This window comes from Lepisosteus oculatus, chromosome 14, assembly GCF_040954835.1.
Source record: "Lepisosteus oculatus isolate fLepOcu1 chromosome 14, fLepOcu1.hap2, whole genome shotgun sequence".
Classification (NCBI taxonomy): Eukaryota; Metazoa; Chordata; class Actinopteri; order Semionotiformes; family Lepisosteidae; genus Lepisosteus; species Lepisosteus oculatus.
This window is the reverse complement of record NC_090709.1, coordinates 29,457,546-29,470,045: the sequence shown is the minus strand read 5'-3', so window position 1 is coordinate 29,470,045 and position 12,500 is coordinate 29,457,546. Positions and strand designations below refer to the sequence as shown.

General features: G+C 52.3%; 15 non-coding genes and 4 pseudogenes across 15 annotated transcripts; all 19 read left to right on the top strand.

Annotated features, from left to right (window-relative positions):
- Positions 1 to 499: 499 nt before the first annotated feature.
- LOC138244485 (5S ribosomal RNA) lies at positions 500 to 618 on the top strand. Its single transcript, XR_011193100.1, has one exon. It is a non-coding gene; the product is annotated as a 5S ribosomal RNA (ribosomal RNA).
- A 539-nt stretch (positions 619 to 1,157) lies between these two features.
- LOC138217904 (5S ribosomal RNA) lies at positions 1,158 to 1,276 on the top strand (annotated as a pseudogene).
- Positions 1,277 to 1,813: 537 nt separating this feature from the next.
- LOC138217667 (5S ribosomal RNA) lies at positions 1,814 to 1,932 on the top strand. Its single transcript, XR_011181379.1, has one exon. It is a non-coding gene; the product is annotated as a 5S ribosomal RNA (ribosomal RNA).
- Positions 1,933 to 2,469: 537 nt separating this feature from the next.
- LOC138216603 (5S ribosomal RNA) lies at positions 2,470 to 2,588 on the top strand. Its single transcript, XR_011180315.1, has one exon. It is a non-coding gene; the product is annotated as a 5S ribosomal RNA (ribosomal RNA).
- A 538-nt stretch (positions 2,589 to 3,126) lies between these two features.
- LOC138217903 (5S ribosomal RNA) lies at positions 3,127 to 3,245 on the top strand (annotated as a pseudogene).
- A 536-nt stretch (positions 3,246 to 3,781) lies between these two features.
- On the top strand, positions 3,782 to 3,900 carry LOC138244484 (5S ribosomal RNA). Its single transcript, XR_011193099.1, has one exon. It is a non-coding gene; the product is annotated as a 5S ribosomal RNA (ribosomal RNA).
- Positions 3,901 to 4,437: 537 nt separating this feature from the next.
- Positions 4,438 to 4,556, top strand: LOC138245292 (5S ribosomal RNA). Its single transcript, XR_011193902.1, has one exon. It is a non-coding gene; the product is annotated as a 5S ribosomal RNA (ribosomal RNA).
- A 538-nt stretch (positions 4,557 to 5,094) lies between these two features.
- LOC138217092 (5S ribosomal RNA) lies at positions 5,095 to 5,213 on the top strand. Its single transcript, XR_011180805.1, has one exon. It is a non-coding gene; the product is annotated as a 5S ribosomal RNA (ribosomal RNA).
- A 539-nt stretch (positions 5,214 to 5,752) lies between these two features.
- On the top strand, positions 5,753 to 5,871 carry LOC138244826 (5S ribosomal RNA). The gene has a single exon (XR_011193441.1). It is a non-coding gene; the product is annotated as a 5S ribosomal RNA (ribosomal RNA).
- A 537-nt stretch (positions 5,872 to 6,408) lies between these two features.
- LOC138244483 (5S ribosomal RNA) lies at positions 6,409 to 6,527 on the top strand. The gene has a single exon (XR_011193098.1). It is a non-coding gene; the product is annotated as a 5S ribosomal RNA (ribosomal RNA).
- Positions 6,528 to 7,064: 537 nt separating this feature from the next.
- On the top strand, positions 7,065 to 7,183 carry LOC138218008 (5S ribosomal RNA; annotated as a pseudogene).
- A 537-nt stretch (positions 7,184 to 7,720) lies between these two features.
- Positions 7,721 to 7,839, top strand: LOC138217398 (5S ribosomal RNA). Its single transcript, XR_011181110.1, has one exon. It is a non-coding gene; the product is annotated as a 5S ribosomal RNA (ribosomal RNA).
- A 537-nt stretch (positions 7,840 to 8,376) lies between these two features.
- On the top strand, positions 8,377 to 8,495 carry LOC138217734 (5S ribosomal RNA; annotated as a pseudogene).
- Positions 8,496 to 9,032: 537 nt separating this feature from the next.
- On the top strand, positions 9,033 to 9,151 carry LOC138217658 (5S ribosomal RNA). The gene has a single exon (XR_011181370.1). It is a non-coding gene; the product is annotated as a 5S ribosomal RNA (ribosomal RNA).
- A 539-nt stretch (positions 9,152 to 9,690) lies between these two features.
- Positions 9,691 to 9,809, top strand: LOC138216950 (5S ribosomal RNA). The gene has a single exon (XR_011180663.1). It is a non-coding gene; the product is annotated as a 5S ribosomal RNA (ribosomal RNA).
- A 537-nt stretch (positions 9,810 to 10,346) lies between these two features.
- Positions 10,347 to 10,465, top strand: LOC138217359 (5S ribosomal RNA). The gene has a single exon (XR_011181071.1). It is a non-coding gene; the product is annotated as a 5S ribosomal RNA (ribosomal RNA).
- Positions 10,466 to 11,002: 537 nt separating this feature from the next.
- Positions 11,003 to 11,121, top strand: LOC138217392 (5S ribosomal RNA). The gene has a single exon (XR_011181104.1). It is a non-coding gene; the product is annotated as a 5S ribosomal RNA (ribosomal RNA).
- A 537-nt stretch (positions 11,122 to 11,658) lies between these two features.
- LOC138218290 (5S ribosomal RNA) lies at positions 11,659 to 11,777 on the top strand. The gene has a single exon (XR_011181490.1). It is a non-coding gene; the product is annotated as a 5S ribosomal RNA (ribosomal RNA).
- Positions 11,778 to 12,314: 537 nt separating this feature from the next.
- LOC138244482 (5S ribosomal RNA) lies at positions 12,315 to 12,433 on the top strand. The gene has a single exon (XR_011193097.1). It is a non-coding gene; the product is annotated as a 5S ribosomal RNA (ribosomal RNA).
- The last annotated feature ends 67 nt before the right edge of the window (positions 12,434 to 12,500 follow it).

Sequence of the window (12,500 nt, the reverse complement as noted above, 5' to 3'; positions counted from 1 at the left end):
CATTCCCCTGTTCATACGTGCAGTGCGGCTTGTCCGTCTGTTTATTTGTCAGCTTTGGCGAGACACGGGTGCTTGTGTATTAGCGTGAGCGTTTTTTATTCTGATCAGGAACAGTTTAACAAGTCCGCAAAGGATCGAGGAAAGGTTTATCGCCAGCTGAAAAGAGACACAGCGCTTCGGCTGTGGAGACTTGTTCGGCTGGCGTTCGGAGAGTCGCGTTTTTCAGAATTGTATTGAGATCGTTTTCCACAGAGCTCAGATGTCAAAGCACAGCAGCAGCTCTCCACAGCGATCCTCTATAGCGCCCTTTCTCCCGCAGCTCCGTCCTCATTGGAAGGAAGCAAGAGTGAAAGGCTGAAGTGAAATAGAGCGGGGACGAAGGCAGTGAAGAGAGAGAACGTGGGAAGAAGAGAAAAACGCAAGGGAAATAGAGCAGTGACGTAAAAGAGGTGACGGAGCTGTCCTCTCAATAAGAAGGGTGCCAGCGAGCCTTGCTCTCGCTTACGGCCACACCCCCTTGAGCACGCCTGATCTCGTCTGATCTCGGAAGCTAAACAGGGATGGGCCTGGTTAGTACTTGGATGGGAGACCGCCTGGGAATACCAGGTGCTGTAAGCTTTAAAGCGCAGGAGGCGCCCTATCCCCGCTCGCTCGCTCTCATTCCCCTGTTCACACGTGCAGTGCTGCTTGTCCGTCTGTTTATTTGTCAGCTTTGGCGAGACACGGGTGCTTGTGTATTAGCGTGAGCGTTTTTTATTCTGATCAGGAACAGTTTTACAAGTCCGCAAAGGATCAAGGAAAGGTTTATCGCCAGCTGAAAAGAGACACAGCGCTTCGGCTGTGGAGACTTGTTCGGCTGGCGTTCGGAGAGTCGCGTTTTTCAGAATTGCATTGAGATCGTTTTCCACAGAGCTCAGATGTCAAAGCACAGCAGCAGCTCTCCACAGCGATCCTCTATAGCGCCCTTTCTCCCGCAGCTCCGTCCTCATTGGAAGGAAGCAAGAGTGAAAGGCTGAAGTGAAATAGAGCGGGGACGAAGGCAGTGAAGAGAGAGAACGTGGGAAGAAGAGAAAAACGCAAGAGAAAAAAAGCAGCGTCGTAAAAGAGGTGACGGAGCTGTCCTCTCAATAAGAAGGGTGACAGCGAGCCTTGCTCTCGCTTATGGCCACACCCCCTTGAGCACGCCTGATCTCGTCTGATCTCGGAAGCTAAACAGGGATGGGCCTGGTTAGTACTTGGATGGGAGACCGCCTGTGAATACCAGGTGCTGTACGCTTTTAAGCGCAGGAGGCGCCCTATCCCCGCTCGCTCGCTCATTCCCCTGTTCACACGTGCAGTGCGGCTTGTCCGTCTGTTTATTTGTCAGCTTTGGCGAGACACGGGTGCTTGTGTATTAGCGTGAGCGTTTTTTATTCTGATCAGGAACAGTTTTACAAGTCAGCAAAGGATCGAGGAAAGGTTTATCGCCAGCTGAAAAGAGACACAGCGCTTCGGCTGTGGAGACTTGTTCGGCTGGCGTTCGGAGAGTCGCGTTTTTCAGAATTGTATTGAGATCGTTTTCCACAGAGCTCAGATGTCAAAGCACAGCAGCAGCTCTCCACAGCGATTTTCTATAGCGCCCTTTCTCCCGCAGCTCCGTCCTCATTGGAAGGAAGCAAGAGTGAAAGGCTGAAGTGAAATAGAGCGGGGACGAAGGCAGTGAAGAGAGAGAACGTGGGAAGAAGAGAAAAACGCAAGGGAAAAAAAGCAGCGTCGTAAAAGAGGTGACGGAGCTGTCCTCTCAATAAGAAGGGTGCCAGCGAGCCTTGCTCTTGCTTACGGCCACACCCCCTTGAGCACGCCTGATCTCGTCTGATCTCGGAAGCTAAACAGGGATGGGCTTAGTTAGTACTTGGATGGGAGACCGCCTGGGAATACCAGGTGCTGTAAGCTTTTAAGCACAGGAGGCGCCCTATCCCCGCTCGCTCGCTCATTCCCCTGTTCACACGTGCAGTGCGGCTTGTCCGTCTGTTTATTTGTCAGCTTTGGCGAGACACGGGTGCTTGTGTATTAGCGTGAGCGTTTTTTATTCTGATCATGAACAGTTTAACAAGTCCGCAAAGGATCGAGGAAAGGTTTATCGCCAGCTGAAAAGAGACACAGCGCTTCGGCTGGGGAGACTTGTTCGGCTGGCGTTCGGAGAGTCGCGTTTTTCAGAATTGTATTGAGATCGTTTTCAACAGAGCTCAGATGTCAAAGCACAGCAGCAGCTCTCCACAGCGATCCTCTATAGCGCCCTTTCTCCCGCAGCTCCGTCCTCATTGGAAGGAAGCAAGAGTGAAAGGCTGAAGTGAAATAGAGCGGGGACGAAGGCAGTGAAGAGAGAGAACGTGGGAAGAAGAGAAAAACGCAAGGGAAAAAGAGCAGCGTCGTAAAAGAGGTGACGGAGCTGTCCTCTCAATAAGAAGGGTGCCAGCGAGTCTTGCTCTTACTTGCGGCCACACCCCCTTGAGCACGCCTGATCTCATCTGATCTCGGAAGCTAAACAGGGATGGGCCTGGTTAGTACTTGGATGGGAGACCGCCTGGGAATACCAGGTGCTGTAAGCTTTTAAGCGCAGGAGGCGCCCTATCCCCGCTCGCTCGCTCTCATTCCCCTGTTCACACGTGCAGTGCTGCTTGTCCGTCTGTTTATTTGTCAGCTTTGGCGAGACACGGGTGCTTGTGTATTAGCGTGAGCGTTTTTTATTCTGATCAGGAACAGTTTTACAAGTCCGCAAAGGATCGAGGAAAGGTTTATCGCCAGCTGAAAAGAGACACAGCGCTTCGGCTGTGGAGACTTGTTCGGCTGGCGTTCGGAGAGTCGCGTTTTTCAGAATTGTATTGAGATCGTTTTCCACAGAGCTCAGATGTCAAAGCACAGCAGCAGCTCTCCACAGCGATCCTCTATAGCGCCCTTTCTCCCGCAGCTCCGTCCTCATTGGAAGGAAGCAAGAGTGAAAGGCTGAAGTGAAATAGAGCGGGGACGAAGGCAGTGAAGAGAGAGAACGTGGGAAGAAGAAAAAACGCAAGGGAAAAAAAGCAGCGTCGTAAAAGAGGTGACGGAGCTGTCCTCTCAATAAGAAGGGTGACAGCGAGCCTTGCTCTCGCTTATGGCCACACCCCCTTGAGCACGCCTGATCTCGTCTGATCTCGGAAGCTAAACAGGGATGGGCCTGGTTAGTACTTGGATGGGAGACCGCCTGTGAATACCAGGTGCTGTACGCTTTTAAGCGCAGGAGGTGCCCTATCCCCGCTCGCTCGCTCATTCCCCTGTTCACACGTGCAGTGCGGCTTGTCCGTCTGTTTATTTGTCAGCTTTGGCGAGACACGGGTGCTTGTGTATTAGCGTGAGCGTTTTTTATTCTGATCAGGAACAGTTTTACAAGTCAGCAAAGGATCGAGGAAAGGTTTATCGCCAGCTGAAAAGAGACACAGTTTTCGGCTGTGGAGACTTGTTCGGCTGGCGTTCGGAGAGTCGCGTTTTTCAGAATTGTATTGAGATCGTTTTCCACAGAGCTCAGATGTCAAAGCACAGCAGCAGCTCTCCACAGCGATTTTCTATAGCGCCCTTTCTCCCGCAGCTCCGTCCTCATTGGAAGGAAGCAAGAGTGAAAGGCTGAAGTGAAATAGAGCGGGGACGAAGGCAGTGAAGAGAGAGAACGTGGGAAGAAGAGAAAAACGCAAGGGAAAAAAAGCAGCGTCGTAAAAGAGGTGACGGAGCTGTCCTCTCAATAAGAAGGGTGCCAGCGAGCCTTGCTCTTGCTTACGGCCACACCCCCTTGAGCACGCCTGATCTCGTCTGATCTCGGAAGCTAAACAGGGATGGGCCTGGTTAGTACTTGGATGGGAGACCGCCTGGGAATACCAGGTGCTGTAAGCTTTTAAGCACAGGAGGCGCCCTATCCCCGCTCGCTCGCTCATTCCCCTGTTCACACGTGCAGTGCGGCTTGTCCGTCTGTTTATTTGTCAGCTTTGGCGAGACACGGGTGCTTGTGTATTAGCGTGAGCGTTTTTTATTCTGATCATGAACAGTTTAACAAGTCCGCAAAGGATCGAGGAAAGGTTTATCGCCAGCTGAAAAGAGACACAGCGCTTCGGCTGGGGAGACTTGTTCGGCTGGCGTTCGGAGAGTCGCGTTTTTCAGAATTGTATTGAGATCGTTTTCCACAGAGCTCAGATGTCAAAGCACAGCAGCAGCTCTCCACAGCGATCCTCTATAGCGCCCTTTCTCCCGCAGCTCCGTCCTCATTGGAAGGAAGCAAGAGTGAAAGGCTGAAGTGAAATAGAGCGGGGACGAAGGCAGTGAAGAGAGAGAACGTGGGAAGAAGAGAAAAACGCAAGGGAAAAAAAGCAGCGTCGTAAAAGAGGTGACGGAGCTGTCCTCTCAATAAGAAGGGTGCCAGCGAGCCTTGCTCTCGCTTATGGCCACACCCCCTTGAGCACGCCTGATCTCGTCTGATCTCGGAAGCTAAACAGGGATGGGCCTGGTTAGTACTTGGATGGGAGACCGCCTGGGAATACCAGGTGCTGTAAGCTTTTAAGCGCAGGAGGCGCCCTATCCCCGCTCGCTCGCTCATTCCCCTGTTCACACGTGCAGTGCGGCTTGTCCGTCTGTTTATTTGTCAGCTTTGGCGAGACACGGGTGCTTGTGTATTAGAGTGAGCGTTTTTTAATTCTGATCAGGAACAGTTTTACAAGTCCGCAAAGGATCGAGGAAAGGTTTATCGCCAGCTGAAAAGAGACACAGCGCTTCGGCTGTGGAGACTTGTTCGGCTGGCGTTCGGAGAGTCGCGTTTTTCAGAATTGTATTGAGATCGTTTTCCACAGAGCTCAGATGTCAAAGCACAGCAGCAGCTCTCCACAGCGATCCTCTATAGCGCCCTTTCTCCCGCAGCTCCGTCCTCATTGGAAGGAAGCAAGAGTGAAAGGCTGAAGTGAAATAGAGCGGGGACGAAGGCAGTGAAGAGAGAGAACGTGGGAAGAAGAGAAAAACGCAAGGGAAAAAGAGCAGCGTCGTAAAAGAGGTGACGGAGCTGTCCTCTCAATAAGAAGGGTGCCAGCGAGTCTTGCTCTTACTTGCGGCCACACCCCCTTGAGCACGCCTGATCTCGTCTGATCTCGGAAGCTAAACAGGGATGGGCCTGGTTAGTACTTGGATGGGAGACCGCCTGGGAATACCAGGTGCTGTAAGCTTTTAAGCGCAGGAGGCGCCCTATCCCCGCTCGCTCGCTCTCATTCCCCTGTTCACACGTGCAGTGCTGCTTGTCCGTCTGTTTATTTGTCAGCTTTGGCGAGACACGGGTGCTTGTGTATTAGCGTGAGCGTTTTTTATTCTGATCAGGAACAGTTTTACAAGTCCGCAAAGGATCGAGGAAAGGTTTATCGCCAGCTGAAAAGAGACACAGCGCTTCGGCTGTGGAGACTTGTTCGGCTGGCGTTCGGAGAGTCGCGTTTTTCAGAATTGTATTGAGATCGTTTTCCACAGAGCTCAGATGTCAAAGCACAGCAGCAGCTCTCCACAGCGATCCTCTATAGCGCCCTTTCTCCCGCAGCTCCGTCCTCATTGGAAGGAAGCAAGAGTGAAAGGCTGAAGTGAAATAGAGCGGGGACGAAGGCAGTGAAGAGAGAGAACGTGGGAAGAAGAGAAAAACGCAAGGGAAAAAAAGCAGCGTCGTAAAAGAGGTGACGGAGCTGTCCTCTCAATAAGAAGGGTGCCAGCGAGCCTTGCTCTCGCTTACGGCCACACCCCCTTGAGCACGCCTGATCTCGTCTGATCTCGGAAGCTAAACAGGGATGGGCCTGGTTAGTACCTGGATGGGAGACCGCCTGGGAATACCAGGTGCTGTAAGCTTTTAAGCGCAGGAGGCGCCCTATCCCCGCTCGCTCGCTCATTCCCCTGTTCACACGTGCAGTGCGGCTTGTCCGTCTGTTTATTTGTCAGCTTTGGCGGGACACGGGTGCTTGTGTATTAGCATGAGCGTTTTTTATTCTGATCAGGAACAGTTTAACAAGTCCGCAAAGGATCGAGGAAAGGTTTATCGCCAGCTAAAAAGAGACACAGCGCTTCGGCTGTGGAGACTTGTTCGGCTGGCGTTCGGAGAGTCGCGTTTTTCAGAATTGTATTGAGATCGTTTTCAACAGAGCTCAGATGTCAAAGCACAGCAGCAGCTCTCCACAGCGATCCTCTATAGCGCCCTTTCTCCCGCAGCTCCGTCCTCATTGGAAGGAAGCAAGAGTGAAAGGCTGAAGTGAAATAGAGCGGGGACGAAGGCAGTGAAGAGAGAGAACGTGGGAAGAAGAGAAAAACGCAAGGGAAAAAAAGCAGCGTCGTAAAAGAGGTGACGGAGCTGTCCTCTCAATAAGAAGGGTGCCAGCGAGCCTTGCTCTCGCTTACGGCCACACCCCCTTGAGCACGCCTGATCTCGTCTGATCTCGGAAGCTAAACAGGGATGGGCCTGGTTAGTACTTGGATGGGAGACCGCCTGGGAATACCAGGTGCTGTAAGCTTTTAAGCGCAGGAGGCGCCCTATCCCTGCTCGCTCGCTCATTCCCCTGTTCACACGTGCAGTGCAGCTTGTCCGTCTGTTTATTTGTCAGCTTTGGCGAGACGCGGGTGCTTGTGTATTAGCGTGAGCGTTTTTTATTCTGATCAGGAACAGTTTTACAAGTCCGCAAAGGATCGAGGAAAGGTTTATCGCCAGCTGAAAAGAGACACAACGCTTCGGCTGTGGAGACTTGTTCGGCTGGCGTTCGGAGAGTCGCGTTTTTCAGAATTGTATTGAGATCGTTTTCCACAGAGCTCAGATGTCAAAGCACAGCAGCAGCTCTCCACAGCGATCCTCTATAGCGCCCTTTCTCCCGCAGCTCCGTCCTCATTGGAAGGAAGCAAGAGTGAAAGGCTGAAGTGAAATAGAGCGGGGACGAAGGCAGTGAAGAGAGAGAACGTGGGAAGAAGAGAAAAACGCAAGGGAAAAAAAGCAGCGTCGTAAAAGAGGTGACGGAGCTGTCCTCTCAATAAGAAGGGTGCCAGCGAGCCTTGCTCTCGCTTACGGCCACACCACCTTGAGCATACCTGATCTCGTCTGATCTCCGAAGCTGAATAGGGATGGGCCTGGTTAGTACTTGGATGGGAGACCGCCTGGGAATACCAGGTGCTGTAAGCCTTTAAGCGCAGGAGGCGCCCTATCCCCGCTCGCTCGCTCATTCCCCTGTTCACACGTGCAGTGCGGCTTGTCCGTCTGTTTATTTGTCAGCTTTGGCGAGACGCGGGTGCTTGTGTATTAGCGTGAGCGTTTTTTATTCTGATCAGGAACAGTTTTACAAGTCCGCAAAAGATCGAAGAAAGGTTTATCGCCAGCTGAAAAGAGACACAGCGCTTCGGCTGTGGAGACTTGTTCGGCTGGCGTTCGGAGAGTCGCGTTTTTCAGAATTGTATTGAGATCGTTTTCCACAGAGCTCAGATGTCAAAGCACAGCAGCAGCTCTCCACAGCGATCCTCTATAGCGCCCTTTCTCCCGCAGCTCCGTCCTCATTGGAAGGAAGCAAGAGTGAAAGGCTGAAGTGAAATAGAGCGGGGACGAAGGCAGTGAAGAGAGAGAACGTGGGAAGAAGAGAAAAACGCAAGGGAAAAAAAGCAGCGTCGTAAAAGAGGTGACGGAGCTGTCCTCTCAATAAGAGGGGTGCCAGCGATTCTGGCTCTCGCTTACGGCCACACCCCCTTGAGCACGCCTGATCTTGTCTGATCTCGGAAGCTAAACAGGGATGGGCCTGGTTAGTACTTGGATGGGAGACCACCTGGGAATGCCAGGTGCTGTAAGCTTTTAAGCGAAGGAGGCGCCCTATCCCCGCTCGCTCGGTCATTCCCCTGTTCACACGTGCAGTGCGGCTTGTCCGTCTGTTTATTTGTCAGCTTTGGCGAGACACGGGTGCTTGTGTATTAGCGTGAGCGTTTTTTATTCTGATCAGGAACAGTTTTAAAAGTCCGCAAAGGATCGAAGAAAGGTTTATCGCCAGCTGAAAAAAGACACAGCGCTTCGGCTGTGGAGACTTGTTCGGCTGGCGTTCGGAGAGTCGCGTTTTTCAGAATTGTATTGAGATCGTTTTCCACAGAGCTCAGATGTCAAAACACAGCAGCAGCTCTCCACAGCGATCCTCTATAGCGCCCTTTCTCCCGCAGCTCCGTCCTCATTGGAAGGAAGCAAGAGTGAAAGGCTGAAGTGAAATAGAGCGGGGACGAAGGCAGTGAAGAGAGAGAACGTGGGAAGAAGAGAAAAACGCAAGGGAAAAAAAGCAGCGTCGTAAAAGAGGTGACGGAGCTGTCCTCTCAATAAGAAGGGTGCCAGCGAGCCTTGCTCTCGCTTACGCCCACACCCCCTTGAGCACGCCTGATCTCGTCTGATCTCGGAAGCTAAACAGGGATGGGCCTGGTTAGTACTTGGATGGGAGACCGCCTGGGAGTACCAGGTGCTGTAAGCTTTTAAGCGCAGGAGGCGCCCTATCCCCGCTCGCTCGCTCATTCCTCTGTTCACACGTGCAGTGCGGCTTGTCCGTGTGTTTATTTGTCAGCTTTGGCGAGACACAGGTGCTTGTGTATTAGCGTGAGCGTTTTTTATTCTGATCAGGAACAGTTTTACAAGTCCGCAAAGTATCGAGGAAAGGTTTATCGCCAGCTGAAAAGAGACACAGCGCTTCGGCTGTGGAGACTTGTTCGGCTGGCGTTCGGAGAGTCGCGTTTTTCAGAATTGTATTGAGATCGTTTTCCACAGAGCTCAGATGTCAAAGCACAGCAGCAGCTCTCCACAGCGATCCTCTATAGCGCCCTTTCTCCCGCAGCTCCGTCCTCATTGGAAGGAAGCAAGAGTGAAAGGCTGAAGTGAAATAGAGCGGGGACGAAGGCAGTGAAGAGAGAGAACGTGGGAAGAAGAGAAAAACGCAAGGGAAAAAGAGCAGCGTCGTAAAAGAGGTGACGGAGCTGTCCTCTCAATAAGAAGGGTGCCAGCGAGTCTTGCTCTTACTTGTGGCCACACCCCCTTGAGCACGCCTGATCTCGTCTGATCTCGGAAGCTAAACAGGGATGGGCCTGGTTAGTACTTGGATGGGAGACCGCCTGGGAATACCAGGTGCTGTAAGCTTTTAAGCGCAGGGGGCGCCCTATCCCCGCTCGCTCGCTCTCATTCCCCTGTTCACACGTGCAGTGCTGCTTGTCCGTCTGTTTATTTGTCAGCTTTGGCGAGACACGGGTGCTTGTGTATTAGCGTGAGCGTTTTTTATTCTGATCAGTTACAGTTTTACAAGTCCGCAAAGGATCGAGGAAAGGTTTATCGCCAGCTGAAAAGAGACACAGCGCTTCGGCTGTGGAGACTTGTTCGGCTGGCGTTCGGAGAGTCGCGTTTTTCAGAATTGTATTGAGATCGTTTTCCACAGAGCTCAGATGTCAAAGCACAGCAGCAGCTCTCCACAGCGATCCTCTATAGCGCCCTTTCTCCCGCAGCTCCGTCCTCATTGGAAGGAAGCAAGAGTGAAAGGCTGAAGTGAAATAGAGCGGGGACGAAGGCAGTGAAGAGAGAGAACGTGGGAAGAAGAGAAAAACGCAAGGGAAAAAAAGCAGCGTCGTAAAAGAGGTGACGGAGCTGTCCTCTCAATAAGAAGGGTGCCAGCGAGCCTTGCTCTCGCTTACGGCCACACCCCCTTGAGCACGCCTGATCTCGTCTGATTTCGGAAGCTAAACAGGGATGGGCCTGGTTAGTACCTGGATGGGAGACCGCCTGGGAATACCAGGTGCTGTAAGCTTTTAAGCGCAGGAGGCGCCCTATCCCCGCTCGCTCGCTCATTCCCCTGTTCACACGTGCAGTGCGGCTTGTCCGTCTGTTTATTTGTCAGCTTTGGCGGGACACGGGTGCTTGTGTATTAGCGTGAGCGTTTTTTATTCTGATCAGGAACAGTTTTACAAGTCCGCAAAGGATCGAGGAAAGGTTTATCGCCAGCTGAAAAGAGACACAGCGCTTCGGCTGTGGAGACTTGTTCGGCTGGCGTTCGGAGAGTCGCGTTTTTCAGAATTGTATTGAGATCGTTTTCCACAGAGCTCAGATGTCAAAGCACAGCAGCAGCTCTCCACAGCGATCCTCTATAGCGCCCTTTCTCCCGCAGCTCCGTCCTCATTGGAAGGAAGCAAGAGTGAAAGGCTGAAGTGAAATAGAGCGGGGACGAAGGCAGTGAAGAGAGAGAACGTGGGAAGAAGAGAAAAACGCAAGAGAAAAAAAGCAGCGTCGTAAAAGAGGTGACGGAGCTGTCCTCTCAATAAGAAGGGTGCCAGCGAGCCTTGCTCTCGCTTTCGGCCACACCCCCTTGAGCACGCCTGATCTCATCTGATCTTGGAAGCTAAACAGGGATGGGCCTGGTTAGTACTTGGATGGGAGACCGCCTGGGAATACCAGGTGCTGTAAGCTTTTAAGCGCAGGAGGCGCCCTATCCCCGCTCGCTCGCTCATTCCCCTGTTCACACGTGCAGTGCGGCTTGTCCGTCTGTTTATTTCTCAGCTTTGGCGAGACACGGGTGCTTGTGTATTAGCGTGAGCGTTTTTTATTCTGATCAGGAACAGTTTTACAAGTCCGCAAAGGATCGAGGAAAGGTTTATCGCCAGCTGAAAAGAGACACAGCGCTTCGGCTGTGGAGACTTGTTCGGCTGGCGTTCGGAGAGTCGCGTTTTTCAGAATTGTATTGAGATCGTTTTCCACAGAGCTCAGATGTCAAAGCACAGCAGCAGCTCTCCACAGCGATCCTCTATAGCGCCCTTTCTCCCGCAGCTCCGTCCTCATTGGAAGGAAGCAAGAGTGAAAGGCTGAAGTGAAATAGAGCGGGGACAAAGGCAGTGAAGAGAGAGAACGTGGGAAGAAGAGAAAAACGCAAGGGAAAAAAAGCAGCGTCGTAAAAGAGGTGACGGAGCTGTCCTCTCAATAAGAAGGGTGCCAGCGAGCCTTGCTCTTGCTTATGGCCACACCCCCTTGAGCACGCCTGATCTCGTCTGATCTCGGAAGCTAAACAGGGATGGGCTTGGTTAGTACTTGGATGGGAGACCGCCTGGGAGTACCAGGTGCTGTAAGCTTTTATGCGCAGGAGGCGCCCTATCCCCGCTCGCTCGCTCATTCCCCTGTTCACACGTGCAGTGCGGCTTGTCCGTCTGTTTATTTGTCAGCTTTGGCGAGACACGGGTGCTTGTGTATTAGCGTGAGCGTTTTTTATTCTGATCATGAACAGTTTTACAAGTCCGCAAAGGATCGAGGAAAGGTTTATCGCCAGCTGAAAAAAGACACAGCGCTTCGGCTGTGGAGACTTGTTCGGCTGGCGTTCGGAGAGTCGCGTTTTTCAGAATTGTATTGAGATCGTTTTCCACAGAGCTCAGATATCAAAGCACAGCAGCAGCTCTCCACAGCGATCCTCTATAGTGCCCTTTCTCCCGCAGCTCCGTCCTCATTGGAAGGAAGCAAGAGTGAAAGTCTGAAGTGAAATAGAGCGGGGACGAAGGCAGTGAAGAGAGAGAACGTGGGAAGAAGAGAAAAACGCAAGGGAAAAAAAGCAGCGTCGTAAAATAGGTGACGGAGCTGTCCTCTCAATAAGAAGGGTGCCAGAGAGCCTTGCTCTCGCTTACGGCCACACCCCCTTGAGCACGCCTGATCTCGTCTGATCTCGGAAGCTAAACAGGGATGGGCCTGGTTAGTACTTGGATGGGAGACCGCCTGGGAATACCAGGTGCTGTAAGCCTTTAAGCGCAGGAGGCGCCCTATCCCCGCTCGCTCGCTCATTCCCCTGTTCACACGTGCAGTGCGGCTTGTCCGTCTGTTTATTTGTCAGCTTTGGCGAGACACGGGTGCTTGTGTATTAGCGTGAGCGTTTTTTATTCTGATCATGAACAGTTTAACAAGTCCGCAAAGGATCGAGGAAAGGTTTATCGCCAGCTGAAAAGAGACACAGCGCTTCGGCTGTGGAGACTTGTTCGGCTGGCGTTCGGAGAGTCGCGTTTTTCAGAATTGTATTGAGATCGTTTTCCACAGAGCTCAGATGTCAAAGCACAGCAGCAGCTCTCCACAGCGATCCTCTATAGCGCCCTTTCTCCCGCAGCTCCGTCCTCATTGGAAGGAAGCAAGAGTGAAAGGCTGAAGTGAAATAGAGCGGGGACGAAGGCAGTGAAGAGAGAGAACGTGGGAAGAAGAGAAAAACGCAAGGGAAAAAAAGCAGCGTCGTAAAAGAGGTGACGGAGCTGTCCTCTCAATAAGAAGGGTGCCAGCGAGCCTTTCCCTCGCTTACGGCCACACCCCCTTGAGCACGCCTGATCTCGTCTGATCTCGGAAGCTAAACAGGGATGGGCCTGGTTAGTACTTGGATGGGAGACCGCCTGGGAATACCAGGTGCTGTAAGCTTTTAAGCGCAGGAGGCGCCCTATCCCCGCTCGCTCGCTCATTCCCCTGTTCACACGTGCAGTGCGGC